Consider the following 6575-nt stretch of genomic DNA (forward strand, 5'->3'; position numbering starts at 1 on the left):
TTCTTTCTTTCTTTCTTTCTTTCTTTCTTTCTTTCTTTCTTTCTTTCCTTCTTTCTTTTTCTTTCTTTCTTTCTTTCTTTCTTTCTTTCTTTCTTTCTTTCTTTCTTTCTTTCTTTCTTTCTTTCTTTCTTTCTTTCTCTTTCTTTCTTTCTCTTTCTTCTCTTTCTTTCTTTCTTTCTTTCTTTCTTTCTTTCTTTCTTTCTTTCTTTCTTTCTTTCTTTCTTCTTTCTTTTCTTTTTCTTCCTTTTCTTTCTTTTCTTCTTCTTTCCCCTTCCTTCCTTCTTTCTGATTTTATTTATTTGAGGGGGAAGGGGTAGAGGGGGAGGGAGAAGAAGGACAAGCAGCCCCAATGCAGGGCTTGATCTCAAGACCCTGAGATCACGACCTGAGCTGAAACCATGAGTCGGAAGCTTAACTGACTGAACCACCCAGGTCCCCAAACACCTCCAACATTTTTAAAAGAAAAAAAGAAACAAAAACACAGTAATTTGCCTGGGAGCTCATCACATCAGCGTGGCAGCAACTAACCTAGCCACACTCCCAAAGGGCCATGCTGTTGAAGATATTTAGCTAAGGAAACCAATCACTGTAGAATAGTTTCTGCTCAATGAAAAATAGTCATCGTGGGCAAGATCAGTGCTTATGGTGAAAAGGCTTGAAAAATATCTTTACCTAAATTTTACTCCATGCTGACTTCACACTTACCCCACCCCTAAAAAGTTTATGGAAGTAATTTCACTAACACTCTACCAAGGAAACTAAAATTATAATAGACAAATGGCTTTAGAAGAAAAATAAAAGCACAGAGGATTTGAATGAATGGCCCAAATATCTTCCTTTCTGCCTAATGAAATTCTTAATATCAAACCATAAGAAATGCAAATGTAAGGTCTGAAGGGGTTATAGGTCATAGCTGGGGCTACCTGATACTGCTAACTCTGAGGAATTCATAAAACCTTTTATGACCTGAATGGAGCTTGTGAAGCCTTTTGTTTGTACCACCACAACTGTGTTTTGAAATGAATTAACACTGGAAAGGGTAGGTCGTAGTAGGCGTGGTACTATCTAATCAGGAAAATATTTAACCCTTTCTCCTCGGTAGGGTAGAAAAAATAATTTTTCCTCTACCTTTCTGAGTTCTTGGCAGAGACACAGGTAATAAAAGAGAGATTAATTTTATTACAGGTAATAAAAGACAGATTACTAAGAGAAAAACAAACAGAAGTTTATTAACATTTATACCCCAAGTGCATGAGAGGTTAACCAGGGAAAATGAGTGACTCTCACTGATAACCTAAGCCACCACCTTAAATATCATCTTCAACTAAAGGCAAAAGAAAGAAAAGCATGGGGGAGGGTGGAGAACGAGTTCTGGGAGGTTATCAGGAAAAGCACAGTAAACAATGGTAAGGGTAGTTATGCAGATTTAAATTGCTGCTTTCTCCACCGATAAAATTCTCTGGAGATTTAGTCATCCGTCTCTTCCCGATAACAGAGAGGGAGACACCCTTACGCCCAGAGATTCCTTTCACAAATACAAATTTCTCTTACAGAAGGATAACTTCTCTTGCCTTCAGAGCTTCTCCTGTGTCTGCTGTTTCTCAAAGTCATCCTTAAGCCAAAGAGGTACGTTTTGGAAGGGCATATGCTGCTCCCCTTCAGCCCCAGGATAAAATATGAAGCTATGTTTTGATGTCATGGAAGCAATAATAATTGAAAAGCATGGACGGAATATTTGTACTCCTTCATTTTTGGTGGGGTACAGTAGCACAGTTTTAGGAATCTGGTAAGGACAGAAGTAGGAAGAATGGAACCTTGGATATTTTTCAACATTCCTGTTTTTTCTTAGCTGTTCCCTGATTCTTCAAGAGGTTTGTGCTCTACATTATATGTTAATACATAGAAAAAATCATGTAGAACAAATGTAAGACTTGAAATACAAAAATGATTTACAGAGAAGAAGTACATCTTTAGGAAACCATTTTCTCAGCTTTCCCCAAAGTTTCTGGGAATTTATGAAATGATTTGCTGATGAACCTTATTTTTAGCTATACCCTATGGCAGTCTCCTTGCAAAAGAAATGGGAATTCTGTTTATGCTACAGAATTTGAAGTTCTGCACAGCAGTCAATAGAAAATAATGGATATCAGTTACACAGCTGGAACTGCTGACTTGATCAGATTTTATAACCCTCTTCTCTGGGGGTCTTTTTAATAAGTCCATGGAGAGTAGTGTCATGTGTTTTATGGGAATGCTTCAATGTTTTATTCTATACATAGAAACAAGTAACTAAAGGCAGTTTGACCACCTGACAGTAACTCAAATTCCTAAATACATAAAAATTAATGAAAAACAGACACAGAATGTTAGATCTTTTATTAGGTCTGGAAGGAGTTGTTACCGTTGGTTTCTGGGACTTAAAAGGTATTTTGATTTCCTTTTTTTTTTTTTTTTTTAATTTTGTTCATCTCTCTACTCAGAGGGAAATTAGGAGACATGTTGCTTTGGACAAGGCCCGACAGTCTTTCCACCTCCTCTCTGATTTGTCTTCTCCTTGACCACTCCTTGCACTGGAAAGGATCTGACTTCTAATCTGATTTTATCTGTAAATCTCATCTAATTTTCTCTCTGTAAATTGAAGGTAATAAAAGCATCTACTTACAGGTAAGGTTGCCCTAAGGATGAAATGAGATACTACATGGAAAGAATTCAGAGCAGTGCCTCCTGCATTGCAAGTTCTTAAAAATGTTGATGAGTCATCAGTTCAAGCCCCGCTGATTCTGTCACCATTTCTGATCAATTTCGAGAATGATCTTAGCAAAAACAACAATTATCAAAGTGTACATTCCTCATTTCTTCATTGTGAAATCCTGAGAAGAGGAGACTTTGCTCTTCTTTTCCATTTCTTTTTATTAAATTTTCAGGATTCTCTTGGAGTGCTTCTTTAATTTTGCATATACGTGAATTGCCTGGGGACAGGGAGGGTGGTGAAAATGCAGATTATCAAAACCTGTCCCCATTCTCAAGCAGTTTTTATTCAGTAGACTTGGATGGGGGCCCAGGAATTTGTGTTATTAACAACCTCCTCCAACCGCCATTCTCAATCAGGTGATCCACAGAACTCTCTTAAGGAAGCATAGCCTCAGAATCTATAGTTCACCTTTGAACAACCTGGCTTTCAACTGCGTAGGTCCACTTATATGCAGATTTTTTACAATACAGGACTGTAAATTATTTTCTCTTTCTTATGATTTTCTTAATAACATTCTTTCCTCTAGCTTACTTTATTGTAAGAACACAGTTTGTAGGACAAAGAACATACAAAATACGTGTTAATCAGCTGTTTATGTTATTGGTAAGGCTTCTGATCAACTGTAGGCTAATAGTTAAGTTTTGGGGGAGTCAAAAGTTACATGCAGATTTTCGACTGCACAGGGTTTGATGCCCATAACCCCCGTGTTATTCAAGGGTCACCTGTTCTTTAGGGCCTGACAGTAGGATCGTTGAATTTATTGAACTGCTACTAAATTTGATTTTCTCAGTTCATTGATGTGTTGAGAACTCTTTGTACTTTCCAAGCTCTTTAAAGAGATTTTAAAAACCTCTACCTTTGCTTGGGTAGTTCTCAACTCTGCCTAGCTTTCCTGGAAGATTCCCAGTGGAATACTCAAACCATCATTTCAGAATCCATGGGTCATCTTCCAAAGTGCTCAGGAGGAGTTAGCAGCTTTCCAGGATCTTCCAGTCAGAGCCTTGCCACCTGCTGGGTTTGGATGCTGGAATGACTCAGTCCTGTAGAAAGCACCTGTGTGCTGGAAGTTGACGCTTGGCTCCCACTGCAGGTGTAGACAGGATTGCCGAGTTTCTAGCCATATTTTCCTGTGAAAAGCATAGAAATGACTCAGAAAATACTCCTTCCACACGCTCTCCTTTGTCTCTGTTAAAGTTTTAGCCTCTTTCTATGATAACAGGTTAAAAAAAAAAAAACATGCTTAGGTCTCTTGAGTCTTCAGTTTCTGTAGTGTTGGGGAAAATAGTAACTATAACGTATTATCAGTTTTCTTGGTCATAGAGACCATCTGCTACATCTTGAGTTTTTGGTGGAGCCTCTACATTTTTTTTCATAGTAGATATAAAATTGCCTTTTCTTCTCATTCAACTAAAAGTAGAATCAATTAAAAAATCTTGGAGATATGCTGCCTGCTCACAAAATCTAAAACGTGGCATATTACCCTCCTTTCCATATGCATTCAACTCCCCTAAACGTTAAAGGCACTTAGACACTTGCACAAGAGAACAACACCGTATGTATTTAAACTACATGAAAAAAAGGAGAGAAATAGCTGCTGTGGTCTTCTCAAAGTTTTATTTTTTGTGCATTTTTTATTTATTCATGTCACCAGACAGATTTCTAAATATAGAAGCAGCCCGTCTCCTATGTGTCATCCTCCCCATGGTATATCTAATTAAACTGCCATCAAAGTCTGTGTTCACTCTATTATGCCAAGGTTACCACTGCAGGTACTACATGTTAACAGTATCTTTCTTTGTCCACTGCCAGGCATTTGGGGAGGAACCGGCAACAGTAATCATTTAGAAATAGATTTTCATAACTATTATTTCCTTATTTTTTTATAATCAGTATTTGCTCATTTTGAAAATATCACTGTCAGCAAAGATAAATGAATAAACACTTGAAAAAAGTAATATATTTAGAGGTGACTGGGTGACTCAGTTGGTTAAGGGTCTGCCTCTTGATTTCGGCTCAGGTCATGATCTCAGGGTCATGAAATCGAGCCCCATGTCAGGCTCTGCACTGGGTTTGGAGACTGCTTGGGATTTTCTCTTTCCCTCTCCCATTGCCCCTCCCCTGCTGAAAAAAAATTAAAAAAAAAATATATTCAGGAAATTTTCTTGTATATAATAGAGTTTGATAGACAGTTAAAATCAACATTTGCATATTTCTCTGGCTTTGGATCAAGTGCCCAGCTTGTGTTCTAAAGGTGTCCATGTCCGAACACCTACCTTTCCAGTCTGTTTGCCTGATGCTAATATATTTACTGTTGCTGACTTCTGAATACGGCAAGTATTTTGTAACCCTCATGTTTTTCTTCATGCTAATTTTCAGTTTTAATTTTTTTAAGTCTAAATCCCACCTATCTTTAGGACTCAGTTTGAAATAAAGTTTATCTTAGACCTCAGCAGGCCAAAGTGATTTCTCCTTCCCCTTGATTCAGCTGACAAGCCCGTATAACCCTTATCATAGATCATCTTGCTTTGTTACTGATCATCTGCTCATCAAAAGCATTTTCTGCGCCACCAACCTGAGGAAGAAGAAAGGTACTCAGTAATTCTGTGCATATACTTTCTCCATGGCAAGTGCTCACTGTCTGTTCCTCAGCCTCTGGGCATTTTACTGGAGAGGGGGCAGAATGCTCTTAACTCTCACAGGGAACAAGCAGGCTGGGTTGGGAGTTTCAGAAGCAGGGCTCCTTATCTGGTCATTCTTTGTAAATTTTCTTTTTCTTTTTTTTTTTTGCCCTCACTGTTACCTCTCTATTACTGCCATACTGGAGCTCTATTTACATTTGCTGCTCTGGGCAAGCAGGCTGTCTGTCCCCATTCTCCACCTACACACCATGCCGCAGACTCTCCTTACTGCTCTGGCACAGCTCCTGGCCCAGCTGGTAGTTCCACACCTTTGGGGATGCAGGGCACACTGGGTTCTGTGGCTCACCTGGGGTCTCTACCAGGTTTGTCCATATCCCTGCTCCTACTTTTCCAGGTAGTAAGGCACTGCTGGGGTCCCGCCCCACTCCTTTCCTTGAGTAACCTGGGTGCCTGCTGCGCTACACTGGGCATGCGGGTTTCTTCCTCTGCCATCATCGCCCTTCCCTTCCCTTTCCTTCTCTTTGCTTTCTTATCTATCTTCATTCCACTACCAGATTTCCTTCCACCTGGACTTGTAGATCCATGCATACGTCTGTAGACGCAGAGATGGACACTCACCCTTTGGGAGGAAGAGGTGTATGGATGAACATCTATCTCAGTAACTAGAGTCCCCACTTTGCTCTCTGTAAGTCCCTGTGCCTGGTGGACTCTAAATAAATAGGAGTTGAGGTCAATCATTTCAAAGCTCTCTCAAAACCCTCACAGCAATTAGAGCTCCTATTTATTCAGCTTCTATTAGGCTGCCATGTTCTTTACTTGAATTATCTCATTAAATACTTAGAGCATTACCATGGGGCAGAGATTCCTTTTTTCTATTTTATAGGTAAGGAAACAGACTCAGAAATTAATTAACTTGCCCCAGGCCACACAGTTAATAAGACTCAGAGAAGAGATTCAAACTCAAGTCTTCTGACTCTGTGGTATGTGCTCCATTTCTGTTCTGACAGGCTGTTCCCAGATGAGGAGCAAAATTCCCAGGGAGGTTTAAATGTGTAATTCTCAGTTTATAAGGTCACGGGTTTAGCTCCAGAAGGGTAAAGTCTCAATGTTGGACAGAAGCTACCCAGTTATCTGCACACTTGGACCAAAAATGTTAAAATTTATAAGAAGAAGTGCTTTATTGT

General features: G+C 39.2%; 1 long non-coding RNA gene across 1 annotated transcript in view; it reads left to right on the forward strand.

The window, feature by feature from the left end:
• LOC141374363 (uncharacterized) overlaps nt 1-2846 on the forward strand; it is a 33431-nt gene extending 30585 nt beyond the window's left edge. The window contains exons 2-3 of the long non-coding RNA XR_012381183.1: nt 1554-1626; nt 2481-2846. This is a non-coding gene — a long non-coding RNA (uncharacterized lncRNA). The remainder of the gene's footprint in view (nt 1-1553; nt 1627-2480) is intronic.
• The last annotated feature ends 3729 nt before the right edge of the window (nt 2847-6575 follow it).

Source organism: Callorhinus ursinus, unplaced genomic scaffold (genome assembly GCF_003265705.2).
Source record: "Callorhinus ursinus isolate GAN/ISIS: 27379988/994484 unplaced genomic scaffold, GSC_fseal_2.0 scaffold17, whole genome shotgun sequence".
In the NCBI taxonomy this organism is placed as follows: Eukaryota; Metazoa; Chordata; class Mammalia; order Carnivora; family Otariidae; genus Callorhinus; species Callorhinus ursinus.